Source organism: Lathyrus oleraceus, chromosome 1, assembly GCF_024323335.1.
Source record: "Lathyrus oleraceus cultivar Zhongwan6 chromosome 1, CAAS_Psat_ZW6_1.0, whole genome shotgun sequence".
In the NCBI taxonomy this organism is placed as follows: Eukaryota; Viridiplantae; Streptophyta; class Magnoliopsida; order Fabales; family Fabaceae; genus Lathyrus; species Lathyrus oleraceus.
Window position 1 is genome coordinate 103019068 of NC_066579.1, and position 18123 is coordinate 103037190.

Here is an 18123-nt window from a genome sequence, read left to right on the forward strand (position 1 = left end):
TCTGAAGAAACAATCATGGAGAAGGTATTGAGATCCCTTACCTCTCAATTTGATTACATTGTGGTAGCAATAGAACATTCCAAGGATCTGAGCACCATGAGAATTGAAGAGCTGCAGAGCAGTCTAGAAGCGCAAGAGTTGCGTTTGACTGAAAGAACTTCTGAAAGGGAAGTAGAGCAGCAGGCTCTGAAAGCAACTTCTGATAGGAGGTATCAGAAGCAGTCAGAAGCCAGGAGAAGATCTGATGGTGGTCAGAAGTCAGAAAGCTCAACGTCCGATAGACAAAAGAATGCTCAGAAGGGAAAAGAGAAGTATGACAAGAAGAAGATCCAATGTTACTGTTGTAAGAAGTTTGGTCACTTTGCTAGAGACTGTTGGTCAAACAAGGAGAGAAAATCAGAAGAAGAAAATATAGCCAGAAGTTCTGATGACGAATTTGTGCTATTGATGGCCTCTGAATCTGATGATATGGATCTGATAGACTGGTGGTATATGGACACTGACTGTTCAAATCATCTTACTGGAAACAAGAAATGGCTGGTTGACTTTGACTCTGAAAAGAGGACAAAGATCAGATGTGCTGATGACAAATATCTTAATGCAGAAGGTATGGGAAATGTCGGAGTGATTCTGAACAATGGGAAAACAACATTGATTCAGAACGTGTGGTATGTACCTGGCATCAGAAGCAATCTGATGAGTGTGGGACAATTAATTGAGAAAGGTTTTTCAGTTACCATGAAGGACAATCTTCTGAAGCTGTATAATTGCAATCAGAAGTTGATTATGGAGTCAGAACAGGGAAGAAATAGAACATTCAAGGTGAATGTCAGAACTGCAGACTCAGAATGTCTTAGTGCAACAAGTGCTGAGAAGGAGAGTGAGCTGTGGCACAAAAGATTTGGTCATTTGAATTTTAGAAGCTTAAAACATTTGAATTCAAAGAAGTTGGTACATGGAATTCCTGCAATTAAGAAGCCTGAAAAGTCATGCAAAGTTTGCATGGAAGGAAAACAACCACGATTGCCATTTGCGTCAGAAACTGCTCCAAGAGCAAAACATGCCTTGGGAGTTGTACATTCTGATGTGTGTGGTCCATTTCCAGTAGCATCGATTGGAGGGAATAAATACTTTGTGTTATTTGTTGATGAATTCACAAGAATGACATGGGTATCCCTTATTAAGTTTAAACACGAGGTGTTTGATGAATTCAAGAAGTTCAGAATGAAGGCTGAGAATCAGAGTGGTCAGAAGTTGAAGATTCTTAGAACTGACGGTGGAGGTGAGTATAACTCTAAAGAGTTCCAGAAGTTCTGTGAGGAGAATGGAATTGAGCATGAGGTTACTGCTCCTTATACCCCTCAACACAACGGTCTTGCTGAAAGAAGAAACCGCACTTTGCTTGATATGGTGAGAAGCATGCTAAAGGAGAAGAAGCTTCCTCAGAAGCTCTGGGGAGAAGCTGTTGCCACTGCAACGTATGTACTCAACTGATGTCCTACTAAGAAGTTGAAGGAAATAGTTCCAATACAAAAGTGGACTGGAGATAAGCAAAGTGTTAGTCATCTGAAGGTGTTTGGTTCTGTTTGCTATAAACATGTTCCAGAAGCCAGAAGACATAAGCTGGATGATAGAAGCAAAGTGATTATTCTGATAGGGTACCACAGTACAGGTGCGTACAAGCTCTATTGTCCAGAAACCAACAAAATTGAATTCAGCAGAGATGTGATTGTGAAGGAATCATAATTTTGGAATTGGGATAAGTCTCAATTTGATTCTGATGTTAGAACTTCTGGAGAAAGGTCAGAGTTAAGAATTTCTGAAGTTGGAGTAAACTCTGACGTTGATTCTAATTCTGATAGTGATTCTGACTCTGGAGAAGACTCAGAAGATGAAGGTGACTCTGATGATCCAGACTCTGATGGTAATCCAGATTCTGGTGGCAATTCAGACTCTGGAAATATGCCAGCCCCTGAAGATGGTCAAAGCTCTGGAGGAAGTCAACCATCTGAAGCTAGAAACTCTGAAGCTCAAGACTCTGAACAAGTTCAGAGACCACAAAGAATCAGAAACATCCCCAGAAGATATGCAGAATTTGACATGCTGCAAGACACTGAAGTAGACTCTGAAGGAGAAGTTATTCAGTGTGCCATGTTAGTAGACTCTGAACCCATAAGTACAGAAGAGGCTCTTAAGCAGAAGCTCTGGCTGAAGGCCATGAAAGAAGAACTTGATGCTATAGAGAGAAACAAGACTTGGAAGCTGACAGAACTTCCAAAAGACAAGAAAACCATCAGCGTTAGATGGGTTTTCAAGCAGAAGTTAAAGCCAGATGGTTCAATTGGCAAACATAAAGCAAGGTTGGTAGCCAGAGGATTTCTACAGAAACCTGGGCTGGATTACTCTGAAGTGTTTGCACCTGTAGCAAGACATGAAACAATCAGAATGGTGATTGCAATAGCTGCTAACAGGAATTGGCCTCTGATGCATTTAGATGTAAAATCTGCATTTCTGAACGGTCCATTAGAAGAAGAAGTTTACGTGTCACAACCTCCTGGATTTGTGAAAAAGAATCAGGAAGGGATGGTGTACAAATTATACAAAGCTCTATATGGATTGAAACAAGCGCCCAGAGCTTGGAATCAGAAGATTGATTCATTTTTCAAGAAGCAAGGCTTTCAGAAATGTGAGATGGAGTAGGGTGTCTATGTTCAGCATACTTCTGAAGGAAATATGACTCTGGTATGTTTATATGTTGATGATATACTGCTGACTGGAAGTTCTGAACAGGAGATAGCCAAGTTCAAGAAAGTTCTGATGAATGAATTCGAAATGACTGATCTAGGCAAAATGACATACTTTCTAGGGATGGAATTCAGATACTCTGAGAAAGGTATTATTTTGCATCAGCTCAAGTATGAATTAGAACTTCTGAAGAGATTTGAACTGAAGAATTGTAAGATTGCTGTCACACCATCTGATACAAATCAGAAACTGGATTCTGACTCTGATGGAAAGGATGTGGACCTTACAACCTTCAAACAGTTGGTTGGTTCTCTGAGGTATTTGTGCAATACCAGACCTGATATTTGCTATTCAGTTGGAATGGTTAGTAGGTTCATGAGTAAACCTAAGTGGTCCCATTACCAAGCTGCTGTCAGGATTCTGAGGTATATCAAGGGAACTCTGAAGTATGGAGTATTATTTCCTTCTGGAAGAAAGGATGAGTCAGAACTTCTGAGTTATTCAGATTCTGATTGGTGTGGAGACAGAGTTGACAGAAGAAGTACGTCTAGATACTTATTCAAATTTCTGGGAGGTCCCATTTCTTGGTGTTCCAAGAAGCAACCTGTTGTGGCGTTGTCAACTTGTGAAGCTGAATACATTGCAGGTGCTGTTACTGCATGCCAAGCTGTGTGGATTCTGAATCTATTGCAGGATCTGAAGATTAAAGTAAACAAACCTCTGAAGCTGATGATTGATAACAAGTCTGCAATCAATCTTGCCAGAAACCCAGTGTTGCATGGGAGAAGCAAGCACATTGAGACCAAATATCATTTTCTGAGACATCAAGTTCAGAGGGGAGTGTTAGAAGTTGTACACTGCAGCACTCAGAAACAGTTGGCAGATGTTCTGACGAAAGCTATCAAGACTGATCAATTTCTCAGATTAAGGGATGGAATTGGTGTAACAAGTTTTGATGGAATATGAATTAAGGGATGATATTAGAAGTAATTCATATTTAGTTGTACTATTTTCTTAGCCCCTAAGTTTGTTAGAGGGTATTTTAGTATTTTATCCTATTCTAGTAACCCTAGTTTTAACTTATAAATAAGGTGACAATCATTGTAACTTTTATCATGTTTGTAGCCGTCATTCTCTGAATAGAATATTCATCATTTATTCTACCTTTGCACCAACAAATCTCATGATTTTCTCTTCTCAGGAGACTCTTATTGAATTTTGTAGAAATTGTAAGTAAACCATAGGTCAAGGAAAAAATTGGTCTAGTCCATACACAGTTTATATATGTAAACGTAAACAATGAAAATTTGATCTAAGTTTAACTTCCAATACAGCGCCAAGTACGGGATACCATAGTGTTGAGTTTATGAAAGGTGGCAGTTGTAACACCCTTCTAAAATACCCCAAATATTTAATTAAAATAACAATAACAAATATATATATCAGAGTAATTATGCACCAAGGGTGTCACACAAACACTTCACACATTTCACCATAAAATTCAGTCATGCTCATTATTTAATTCAAATAACATTTTTGCATAATTCGCAGCAGATAGAAATCAAATCAACCGTTCAAAACATATAACAGATTACATGTAAAATTATTCAACAATTAAAAACATCCCGTCCCGATGTTACATCTATCAGAGCACGACCCACTACGGAGACTACACTAGACTCCAAGCACTAGCTTCTACTCAATCACTGCTCGTTACCTGAAAAATAGTTGTAAGGGTGAGTTCTTCAATCGATATTATAAGCATTATAAATCATCATGTAATGCTAAGTAATTTAACACGTTTCATCACCCAAATCAGATTTACACATTCAGTAACGGCACATCAACTCCAATATCATACTCAATAACAACATAAAATGCAACTCAAATGAGACTCGACTCGTCATGCATGTGGTACCAATCGGAGTAAAACTCCCAACTTAAAATCATTGCCATTTTAGTGGGCATCAAGGCATAAGCCTTCAACTTTCAACTTAAAATTTTGCCAATCCAGGCCAACGTGGTGTGAGCAAAGCTCCGACTTAATGCATATGAATGTACATGGCATACACGACTTAAACTGCCGACAACATAATAAGAATAGCAATACAACAATGTTTTCAACAAAATCAACTTATAATCAACTTATAATCAACTTTGGCTCACCAAGCCTACAACTCAGTATTTTCAACAACTTTAACACAACTTATCAACATTTTTGTATCAACACTTCATAACATAAACTCAACAAAGTTACTCATCAAAATTAACGATAATAGGCCAATAACCAATTATGTTCACAACATTAAAATATCAATTTTTCCAATTTCCAACAGTGTTAACCGGTTAACGCCCTGGGTTAACCGGTTAACGCAGGACAAAACACACTTTCTTGCAAAACGCAACAGTGTTAACCAGTTAACGCCCTGGGTTAACCGGTTAACGCAGGCAAAACAACACATTTTCACAAAATATAACAGTGTTAACCGGTTAACGCCCTGGGTTAACCGGTTAACGCAGACAAAACAGCAGTTCCTGCGCTAACACAAGGCAGAATGCAGAGTTCTCCGCATTTTCCGCCGTTGGAGGACTTCCGGACCTCCGATTCAATTTCCGTAAAAAGCTATACGTTCGGGGGAACACGACTCACACAATTACCGATTCAATTACAACTTTAATACAACTTATTCATCACAATATTTCAGCATTCAACATCCCAATTAGGGTCAATTCCACGGTTTATCACTACCCGTGACATGTTAATCTATAATACCCATTAAACGACGATAAACCCCCCTTACCTGAGATAATCCGGCAATCTCTAAGCTTCAAGCTTTTCCGTTCTTCAACCTTTGCTCTCTAGCTCTTCCTCTTTGCCCTTTCTCCACTTTCCACTTTTCAGCCGCTTCTCTGTTTCACGTGAAAACTCTTTACCAAAAATGAAAACCCTTTTCTCTTATTCCAACTTATATATTTTCCACTAATTATTATTCCAAATAATAATAATAATAATAATCCAATAATTCGATTTATTTAATTAAATTAATAAATATATTATTAACTTAATTTAAATAATTCTCTTATTTTATTCGGGGTGTTACAACTCTCCCCCACTAAAAGAGTTTTCGTCCTCGAAAACATACCTCAAGCAAATAACTCTGGATAAGACTCTTTCATCTGACTCTCCAGTTCCCAAGTCACATTGCCACCTGCTGGTCCTCCCCAAGCTACTTTCACTAAGGCAATCTCTTTACCCCGCAACTGCTTCAACTCTCGATCCTCAATCCTCATAGGCGATATTTCAACAGTCAGGTTATCTCTTACCTGTACATCATCTACTTGGATCACATGCGACGGATCTTGAATGTACCTCCTCAACTGAGACACATGAAAAACCTCATGCAAATTCGCAAGTGACGGCGGTAAAGCGATACGATAGGCTACCTCTCCTATCCTCTCCAAAATCTGATAAGGACCAATAAATTGAGGTGTCAACTTCTTTGACTTCAAAGCTCGACCAACCCCAGTTATCGGAGTAACACGAAGAAACACGTGATCTCCCTCTCGGAACTCAAGTGATTTCCTCCTCTTGTCATGATAACTCTTCTGACGACTCTGAGCAATTCTCATCTTCTCCTGAATCATCTTAATCTTTTCTGTAGTCTGTTGAACAATCTCCGGTCCAACCACAGCACTCTCACCGGACTCATACCAACATAAAGGTGTCCGACATCTCCTACCATACAAAGCTTCAAACGGCGCCATACCAATGCTCGAATGAAAACTATTGTTGTAGGTAAACTCAATCAAAGGTAAATAACAATCCCAAGCACCTCCCTTTTCCAAAACGCAAGCTCTCAAAAGATCCTCCAATGACTGAATCGTCCTCTCAGTCTGACCATCAGTCTGCGGGTGATATGCAGAGCTCAATCTCAGTTTAGTTCCCAAAGTCTTCTGCAAACCTTCCCAGAATTTCGATGTAAATCTAGGATCTCTGTCCGAAACAATACTCGACGAAATACCATGCAAACTTACAATCTTCTCAATATACAACTCAGCTAATTTCTCTAACGGATAGTCCATTTTGATCGGAATGAAATGAGCCGACTTTGTCAATCTGTCAACAATCACCCAAGTAGCTTCAAAATTCTTAATTGTCCTCGGTAAACCAGAAACAAAATCCATACTGATACTATCCCACTTCCACTCTGGAATAACCAACGGTTGCATTAGCCCAGACGGCTTCTGATGCTCAATCTTTGACTTCTGACAAGTCAAACAGGAATAAACAAAACTCGCAATTTCTCTTTTCATTCCCGGCCACCAAAATAACTTTTTCAAATCATGATACATCTTCGTAGCTCCAGGATGAATACTCAGGCCACTACGATGTCCTTCTTCAAGAATACTCTTCTTAAGCTCGGTAACATCCGGAATACACACCCGATTCCCAAATTTCAAAATACCATTCTCATCAACTCTGAACTCGCCACCTTGACCTTGATTCACTAGAGTCAACTTATCAACCAAAAGCACATCGGATTTCTGACCCTCTCTGATCTCATCCAGAATACCACTTGTTAACTTCAACATTCCCAATTTAACACTATTGTGAGTACTCTCACACACCAAACTCAAGTCTCTAAACTGCTCAATTAAATCCAATTCCTTAACCATTAGCATAGACATATGCAATGATTTCCGACTCAATGCATCAGCCACTACGTTTGCTTTACCCAGATGGTAATTCAAACCAAAGTCATAATCCTTCAAAAACTCTAACCATCTTCTCTGTCTCATATTCAACTCTTTCTGATCAAACAAATACTTTAAACTTTTATGGTCACTGAAAACCTCAAATCTTGACCCGTACAAGTAATGCCTCCATAACTTCAGAACAAACACCACAGCCGCCAACTCTAAATCGTGCGTCGGATAGTTCCTCTCATGAACCCTCAGCTGTCTTGAAGCATAAGCTATAACCTGCTTATTCTGCATCAACACGCCACCCAAACCCAACAATGAAGCATCACAGAAAACTTCAAATGATTCTGACGAACTCGGTAATATCAGAATAGGAGCAGTAGTTAACCTTCTCTTTAACTCTTGGAAACCTTCTTCACATTTTGAGTCCCAAACAAACGCTTGCCCCTTCCTAGTCAACATCGTCAAGGGTAACGCCAACTTAGAAAATCCCTCAATGAACTTCCTATAATAACCAGCCAAACCAAGGAAACTTCGAATCTCAGCAACAGACTTCGGAGCTTCCCACTTAGATACCGCTTCTATCTTAGAAGGATCAACAGCAACGCCACCTCTTGAAATCACATGACCAAGAAAACTCACCTCTCCTAACCAAAATTCACACTTGGACAATTTAGCAAATAACTTCTTTTCTCGGAGAACTTCTAAAACCACTCTCAAATGCTCAGCATGCTCTTCTTCAGATTTCGAATACACCAAAATATCATCAATAAACACCACAACAAACTTGTCTAGGTACGGATGGAAAATCCTATTCATATACTCCATAAATACTCCAGGCGCATTAGTCACACCAAAAGGCATTACAGAATACTCATAATGTCCATACCTTGTTCTGAAAGCAGTCTTCTGAATATCCTCGGTTTTCACACGGATCTGATGATACCCAGATCTCAAATCTATTTTGCTAAACACACTTGCACCAACCAACTGATCCATCAAATCATCAATCCTCGGCAAAGGATACCGATTCTTGATCGTCACTTTATTCAGTTGCCTGTAGTCCACACACAACCTCATAGTACCTTCTTTCTTCTTAACCAATAGCACTGGTGCACCCCACGGTGACACACTCGGACGAATAAATTTCTTATCCAACAGATCTTCCAACTGACTCTTCAATTCAGTTAACTCAACAGCAGACATACGGTACGGAGCCATCGATATCGGCCTAGTACCAGGTACCAAATCAATCGAGAACTCCACTTCGCGCTCTGGCGGTAATTCATTTACCTCTTCCGGAAACACATCAGGAAAATCACACACCACGGCTAGATCGCCAATCACCAGTTTATCTTTAGCCTCCAAAGTCGCTAACAGCATAAACAACTCTGCCCCATCAGCTACTTCCTCATTCACTTGCCTTGCTGATAGAAACAAACTCTTTCCCTCCTCAATCTCAGGAAAGACCACCGTCTTATCAAAACAGTTGATAGAAACTCGGTTAAACACCAACCAGTTCATACCCAGAATAACATCAATCTGCACTAGTGGAAGACACACTAGGTCCATCCCAAAGTCTCTACCAAAAATACTCAAAGGACAATTTAAACAAACCGAAGTAGTAGTCACTGAACCCTTCGCAGGAGTATCAATTACCATACTACCAAACATCTCAGATATCTCTAACTTAAGTTTCACAGCACAATCCAAAGATATAAAGGAATGAGTCGCACATGTGTCAATAATAGTGTCGCACCTCGAAAAATGGGGATACGACTTCAAAGCGAAGCGCGATCGCACGCTCGCAATGATGGACTGAACAGAGTCGCCATCGAACTTTATTTATTCCTAAAGAGGAAAGGGGAAATATCGATAAAACCCAAGACAAAAGAAAGGATAAGATATGGTCATCGCAACCAATATCAGGGTTCGGGAGTCGATTACGCAAGGGGAAGGTATTAGCACCCCTCACGTCCGTTGTACTCAACGGGAACCATTAGGTTAGTTGTGTGCGTTAATGTTTGTTTGAAATGTTAGGCTTTTCAATTTATTAGGTGGGAAAGAAAGAGTAGAAAAAGAAAAGAGAAGATGTTTTTGGATTTTTAACGAAGGACTAAACCTAAGTTTTTTATTAGTGGGCCTGACAAGATTTACAAATCCTGCTCCTACGTATCTCAAAGGAGAAATCAAGGCTTACGTAGTTCTGGGTAGAAAAATGTTTGTTTGTTGGTCGATTTTAGCGAAAGCTATACTGTATTAATCGACATAAACATTGTTTTACCCAAAACAGATGAGGAGTGGACGCATACCACACATCGAACGGATTTATAAATCTACATTCGGAAAAGCGTCACTTATCTCTACTCAACAATCGTGGCCGAAACATTGTTTTGTATCACTCAAGACAATATATCTTTCATTTATGAAAAAGGTTCTTTGATTAATCGCACGGCGGCGAGAAAAGAATTTGATTGGTTGAATGTATTTTGAGTGATGGCGAGAACTTGGATGAGCGAGATATACATCTCGAATCCTAGCCTCAGGAGTGCATGGTATACACCATGTTCCATTTCCATCTTATTTGCAAAGATGTTTAATAAAGATTAGGTATTTTAGAATTTGATTGAGAAAGGGTTTGACGAAACCACATTAACAATTTTTAGACGATGGCGAGAGTTAAGATTGGCGAGGCATACGTCTCGAATCTTAACCTCAGGAGTGCATGGTATACACCATGTTCCATTTCCACCTTTATTGAAAAAGTATTAAATAAGATTTAGGTATCTTAGATTTGATTGAGAAAGCACTCGACGTTGGATCGAGTCATACTTTTGTATTTTTTGAAATTGTTGATTTTATTCTTGTGTTAGTAGCCAATTAAACAACCAAACAATAAAAGAAATAAAAAGTACAAAATTATTACACATTGGGGGAGTGGGATACATTTGTCAAATGGGGATTACACAATCATGAAATAATTAAATCGGGCCCAAACAACAAATAATGCATGAGTGTAAGTGCAAGAGAACCGGCTCATTGTAAGAAAGCCCAAGAGTAAGCTATGTGAGGTTGACGGCGATGCTTTTTAAAAAAAAGCAATCGACTTACAAGGGTGTGAAAAAAAAGGGGGGCTCGATATTAAATCGAGAAAAGTATGATTTTTTTTTAGTTTTAAAATGGTTTTGCATGCATGATGGATTTAATAAAAAACATGGACATAAAAAACTATTACAAGAAACAAAATGCTAAAAGATAATAAAATACTAAAAAGAAATAAAAATGAAATGCTAAAAGAAAATGAAATACTAAAAAGTGCTACATACTAGTATCGAACCCACTCCTCTTAAGACTATGACACTACCCTTTCTCCACTGGGCTATTTAACAAGTAACTGTTATCTTAAGACTAACCTAAATATATAAATTAAGGTAAATTAAAAAAGGATTAAAATAAAAATTAAAATAAAAAAGAAGACTGTTGGTCTACTGGTAGTTAAACTCAGCCGCATGGCTGTTGAGTTTCTCTATGGGATATGAATTGAAAATGTAAAAAACCATTTATTAACTAGACCTAGGAAAATTAAACGTAAGTTGTTTAATATTATTGAATGTGTGCTCTACTAACAACTAAAAAGAAATAAATAAAAAGGAACAAAAAGAAAGAAAACGTAAAGTACTGTAGTGTAAACCCAGGAGAATCATCGTCCTCAATCTCACTCTCTCACTCTCACGTCTTAAACTCTCTCAACCTTGTTCTCTCTATCGCTCTCAAACTTACAGTCTCACTCACAATCGCGTTTCTCTTTCTTAAGCGCAAACAATCCATCCCCAATCGCTCACATCTCACTCAATCTCTCTGAAACGATGCAAGAATCCATGGCTAAAACGAAAAGGGCTCACCTTCGGCGGTGGCGACGACTCAGGTAAGGGTTGAATCTTCTCCCTTCGCCTCTTCAAAAAAAGTTTGGTTTCGCTTTGATTTTGCCTTAATTTTAGGATTAGGGTTCTTGTGGTATTTTGGCCGCCTCCTTCTCAAAAATTTTCGTCCCCCCTCTTCTCTCTCACTCGCTTCCTCTTTATATTCACATCTTTAGGGTTTTGGAAGTGTAAATGGCTCAAAAGAGAAAGCTTTCAGAAGCGCTTTTTCACGCTCAGAAGTGCTTTTCCTAACTGATGATGGATTTTGGAAAAGGTAATCAGAGCTTAAGCTTTTTCTTGAATTTTGTCTTGATCCCAATTTGGGGAATTTTCTGGATTTTCACTGTTTGGTAATTATTGTTACTGCAGGTTAATGGCTTGGAACGGGAAATTGGCATTAGCTTGTTCGTTGACTTTCCAATGGATATTACCTTATGCAAAAGTATGGAATCCAATTGCTACTTTGAATCCGACCCCATCTAATTAAGTAGTAGTATGATGAAGCAACCGAAATGGGTTCAAACCAGCAATAGTTGCAGCATCCCAAACAGCTCTTCCCTGAAAATCAATGAAACAAACCGGAGTCCCAATGCAACAATCATTAACCGCCGCATTAAGAATCTTCATCAGCCTCACTCACCGGCAATGTTGCATTAGAAGGTTCGTGTGAATCAGATGTTTGCTTAGATTTAAACTGAGAATGATCATTAGCAACATCTTTCCCCTTATCCAAGTTGTTATGCTTAAATTTAGGTTCAAGTGTAGAAGATTTAGGACCAGCAGAAGGACTGCCTCTAATGTCTTTGACATTATCGCTGCCACAATGACTTCTGATACGAGCAGCTTCAAAAGTACCCTCATTTTTAATACTTTCTGCCAAAACCAACTTTTCACGAGGAAGTCCGGATGAAAGTCCTGAAGGTAATGGGTCTCTTTTCTCAATTCTTTTTGTTTCGATGTTCTGTTAACGATTTCTCCCTCTTTGTTTCTGTTCCTGTTTCTCTGCTATAATCTATCAATTCTTCCATATTATTTACCACTTTGATATTTGTAGGCACCGCACATATCTCTTTGTGTATCCTAAATCATTAACCAATGGAACTTCCAAGGCTTTTGCCAACTGACGGGCTGATGCAACAAACAAATTGCAATCATTTTGCAACTCTGGAATGGATAGATTGGGTGCTGTATTTTGTGTACACGCCTGATATTTTTGAGCAACTGCTTCAAGCTGACTAACCTGAGGAATTAACAATCTTCTGGGGGTGAGCTCTTCATGATGCCGAGCACAAAATTTCCAAGAACATATCTCAGGTCTGTGTTGTTGCTGATACATGTAATGTGTCGGTCGCCTAGCACACATCGCAGGTTCATATGCTGGTTTCACAGGAGACCTTATGGGCATATTCCGCTGTTGAAACTGTTGCGGTAGCTGGGACCGTTGCTGCTGAGGTATTGACTTTAAGAATTACTGCTGTTGATGTTGCAAAAGTCTCTACTATTGCAAAAGATTCATCTGTGCAGCAGTAGCCTGAGAGGTTTGCCTTGACATGTGGATGAGCTGTTGTTGGAAAGAGAATTGTCACTCTCTTGGCTGTCGAATTGTAGCATCCGCCGCCTCTTAACTTGAGAAGTCTCCCTACCATCCTCTAGTTGTTCCTTTTGAATATATCTTGAATTTGAATCTGCATTGTTGACACTATATGCCAAATCACCGCAAGCCTTAATCGGAGTTGTTTCAGCATCAAACATGTAGGAAAGATTTTCCCTGTTTTGAGGCACATCATTCCACAACTCCTCTGAAATATCGAAATTCGGGATTGCATTCTGCAGACAATAATCCTCTCCATGCCAATCCCATGGCTTCTTGTGATTGTTGTTAGAATCCATTAATTGAGCAGTAACTCCTAATGGTTCTGTTCTGCCATTGGTTTTGTATCATGCCGTTGTTATTTTTCCATTGTGTTGCTCGCGACTTGTGCGCTTTGCTTATGCTTGCAGGCTGACAAAACATACCGGTTTGAGGTCTGCCGCGAATTCTGTTGAGGTTGAGTGGTGATGGAGAGATTCTGAATGGGATTATCACAAGTAACTTCAGGCTTACAGTTTCCTTCATTAGCATCATCGGTATTGAAGGAAATGGAGGCAAAAGGTGGAAGGGTGGCCAATGATTCTGGTGTCAAAGGGAGTCCGCGCCTCTCAATAAAAATCATTGGAACCCAAAATTGTAATGTCAAGACCTGGTAAAAGTAGCTTGTGTAACGAGTCCTTTTTTGTGTTCTGGTCAAACGCTGCATAAGCAGCAATGCAAAAGGGTTCCTTGTTTCACTTTATGAAACAGTTTGTATAGTAAGATTTTTTTAGAATTGGTTGTAACGTGGGAATTAGTTGTAGGATATGGATGTGATGCAATGGTAATTAAATGTAATTGGTCTTGAAAATGTATGTATGAAAATGAGTTTGGAAATGTTTGAAAGTTGAATGTTATGAAATGAGTATATGCTATTTTGATTTGAAATGCACCATGGATGGAAAATGGATTTTGGATTTTGAATTTTAAATATAAAAATGGATGTGGACTTTTTAGGAATAATCCAGTATTAGTTTGAATGTCAATTTAATTACTAATAACAAATCAAACAAAAAAACCAAATTAAAAACCAATTAATCTATAATTCATTTAAAATTACTTGGATATCAACTCTAACATTCATTTGGAAATAAAAATCGATTAGAGTTTTAATCATTAGTAAAAATAAATAATTAAGATTAAATTGACAATTGGAATTAAACTTAATTTGAAATTAAAACCAAATTAAAAATAAAAAGTGAAGATATTAAAATCCATTTTACACTGACGAATGTATGCAAAAATGCAAAAAATAAAAGAAAAAATGGAAAAATTTCAGGGTCAAAATCGGGGTATGACAGTTGCCCCTATTTAAGCGTCTTCAACTAGAGAATATGAAGCAAGACACTCTTCATATGATCATAGTGGGAGATGATTAAATACTAAGAAGACCCGGATTTTGATCCTGAATCCCCATGACATGATGCGATATGATATGATATGACATGATATGATATGATATGACGTGATATGATATGCATGGATATGCATGGATGCATGATTCTTTTTTTGTAATTTTTTTACCTGCTAGGGATATGATGGACCCTTGACAGGAGATGCTACTAGGCAGACCAAAACTGTGGGGAATGCTGATGATCCACAGGGGGACAGACAAACGGTAAGAAACAACTTGCTGGGAAAACAGTCCTGCTGGCGAATCAGACACACACTGGGGAGTATTCAAAGTGAGATTTGATAAACGGCACTTAGAATACAACCGAATAAAGAAAAAGATGCTATGACAGGTTCATATAAGACCTGACAACGCTGGGGAATAATCAAGGAGAAAACTCTTCAGAACAAGTTCATGTATGACCTGACACCGGAATAAGGGTTCAATGACAGGTTCGTACATGACCTGAATAGGATTGAACAAAGAATCTTCAGAGTAGGTTCAAGCATGACCGGACCCCGGAATAAAAAGGTTCAATGACAGGTTCATATAAGACCTGAATAGGATTGAACAAAGAATCTTCAGAGTAGGTTCAAGCATGACCGGACCCCGGAATAAAAAGGTTCAATGACAGGTTCATATAAGACCTGAATAGGATTGAACAAAGAATCTTCAGAGTAGGTTCAAGCATGACCGGACCCCGGAATAAAAAGGTTCAATGACAGGTTCATATAAGACCTGAATAGGATTGAACAAAGAATCTTCAGAGTAGGTTCAAGCATGACCGGACCCCGGAATAAAAAGGTTCAATGACAGGTTCATATAAGACCTGAATAGGATTGAACAAAGAATCTTCAGAGTAGGTTCAAGCATGACCGGACCCCGGAATAAAAAGGTTCAATGACAGGTTCATATAAGACCTGAATAGGATTGAACAAAGAATCTTCAGAGTAGGTTCAAGCATGACCGGACCCCGGAATAAAAAGGTTCAATGACAGGTTCATATAAGACCTGAATAGGATTGAACAAAGAATCTTCAGAGTAGGTTCAAGCATGACCGGACCCCGGAATAAAAAGGTTCAATGACAGGTTCGTATAAGACCTGAATAGGATTGAACAAAGAATCTTCAGAGTAGGTTCAAGCATGACCGGACCCCGGAATAAAAAGGTTCAATGACAGGTTCATATAAGACCTGAATAGGATTGAACAAAGAATCTTCAGAGTAGGTTCAAGCATGACCGGACCCCGGAATAAAAAGGTTCAATGACAGGTTCATATAAGACCTGAATAGGATTGAACAAAGAATCTTCAGAGTAGGTTCAAGCATGACCGGACCCCGGAATAAAAAGGTTCAATGACAGGTTCGTATAAGACCTGAATAGGATTGAACAAAGAATCTTCAGAGTAGGTTCAAGCATGACCGGACCCCGGAATAAAAAGGTTCAATGACAGGTTCATATAAGACCTGAATAGGATTGAACAAAGAATCTTCAGAGTAGGTTCAAGGATGACCTGACTCCGGAATAACAACAATTGGACTTTGAAATGAGTTCCAGTAACAACTGAGCTTGGAATAATGCCTAACAACAACTGATTTTTAGGAGACACCAATGAGTCTTGAAACAATTCCAGGGAATGACACAGGGGTTCTGGAACTTCGTCAGAATAAAAGTGACATGTCTGAGAATTCATCAGAGAGTAAAAGAAACAAATTCTGGAAATGCATCGAAATTACAAGTGATATTCCGGAAATACAACAGAATACAGACACATCTGGTAATACATCAAGGAAATTCTGGAAATACATCAGAATATAGACACATCAGAGAACACCTCAGATAGATGGTGAAACATCTGGAAATACATCAGACCAGTTATGGAAATTCATCAATAAACCAAGGAGTAATCCGGAAATTCATCGGATAATCCAAAAAGAAAAATGAACCTCAATGGAAAATTTTCTAATAGGTGCCAACTGGGTTGGATTTGAAAATGACTGCAAAAACCGGATGATGGTTTAAGGGCACCAAATACAAACTGGAATCAAAGGTCGAAGGATCAGGATCAACAACAAGACCTGGGTCAATGCAAAATGAGCACGAAGTACATTTCGGCCATGCATGATTTGTATTCTTTTATGCATGATATATGAATGATCATGCTATGAGAATGCTGACACCTAGGCAGACTGGGAGTTTGTAAAGGCTTTTTATGGAAGCTCATGATTCCTCAACACCGAGAACTCAACCAAATATTTTATGATAGATGTTGTCAAAGGAGGATTCTATCCAGTTTGATAGCCACAGCTCAGCCAATGGATCCTTTTGGAGGATTAATGAATCGTGCTAGCATAATTTTCGGGCACTCGTCTTAAACTCGATAGTTGTTGACGTATGGCAGAATTTGTTTGAGCAGTTTGAAAGCACGAAGAAAGAGGTTCTGCCCCTCTGTGGCTCACCTTGCCCCAGTTTTGTTGGGTCTTTGGAAATGTTCACCTTGAAAAGGGGTTTGGAAACAACTTTCCATGAGACTACCTCGAGATGGCTTGCCCCAAGTGTTTGAAACTTGCAATGGTCCGAACTTGACTAACCAAATGTTGGAATGGTAGACTCTTGATTGATTGTCCTTTGGATAGTTGGACTTACCGAGCTCTGAGGTGGTTTGCCCCAGTCTAAGTCTTGAAGCAAATTACTCTTGGCTAACTGAGCCTTGGAGTGATTGGACTTGCTGAGCTCTGAGGTGGCTTGCCCCAGTCTGATTCTTGAAGTAGATTACTCTTGGCTAGATGACCCTTAGGGTGACTAGCTCGAATTAACTGATGCTCAAAGTGATTAGCTCGAATTAACTGATTACTCTTGCCTTGACTAGACTTTCTTTCACTCCATCAAGTTCTTCAACTGTAAATTGTTGGAATTTCCTTGATGCTAAGCGTTGACTTGCAAATAAGATTGTTCATTCAAAAATGGTAATTTTAATTCAATGCTTATGCAAAAATTTGAAATCAAAATTTATTGATATGAACGGGTGAAATACAGTGAACGAGTCATTGATAAGAACACAATGGTGATCAAGTCATTCACAGTATGCAAGTTGGTGCCATCAAATGATTAACAAAAATCGTTTGGAGTCAAGTTAACACCACCTTGTTATAGTATGCTTTCAAAATAAACCCTGCCTCAATTAGGTCTTTTAAGGGTTATAACGTGGTCTAGTTCGCGGTTTCTTGAAACAAAAGGATATAAGGCTCAAAATTTATTTTTACCCACCCCTTCTTCTTGATGATCTCCAATTCCTATATTCAGTTAATTCAATACACGCATTCGACTTCCAAGAGGGTTCGAAGGTGTGATGAGGATTCAAGACGAATTTTCTTGAAATGGCAGTCACCTTATTATTTTTTTTGTTGAGGATTTTGGTGACCTCTTTTGATTGATTTATTTTATCCCTAATTTTGCCTGGACCGCTTCTCTGAAGCTTTTGGTCCATCGGGATGCCCTAACTTTTGCCTAAGTCATCTTGTGGTATTTGACTTAGCGAGCTTTTTTATATTTTTTTTAAAGGTATTGACTGCCACATTATTGGTGGATGAGGATCAACCAACACTAATTTTATCTTTTCTCAACTTCTTCGACACTTCAACATGTGCGCGAAGGATAACATGTGGTTGAACCTAATTGGAGGGTGTTCATATGGACGATTTTTTTTTGAAAGATCGAATGCATGATCAAAC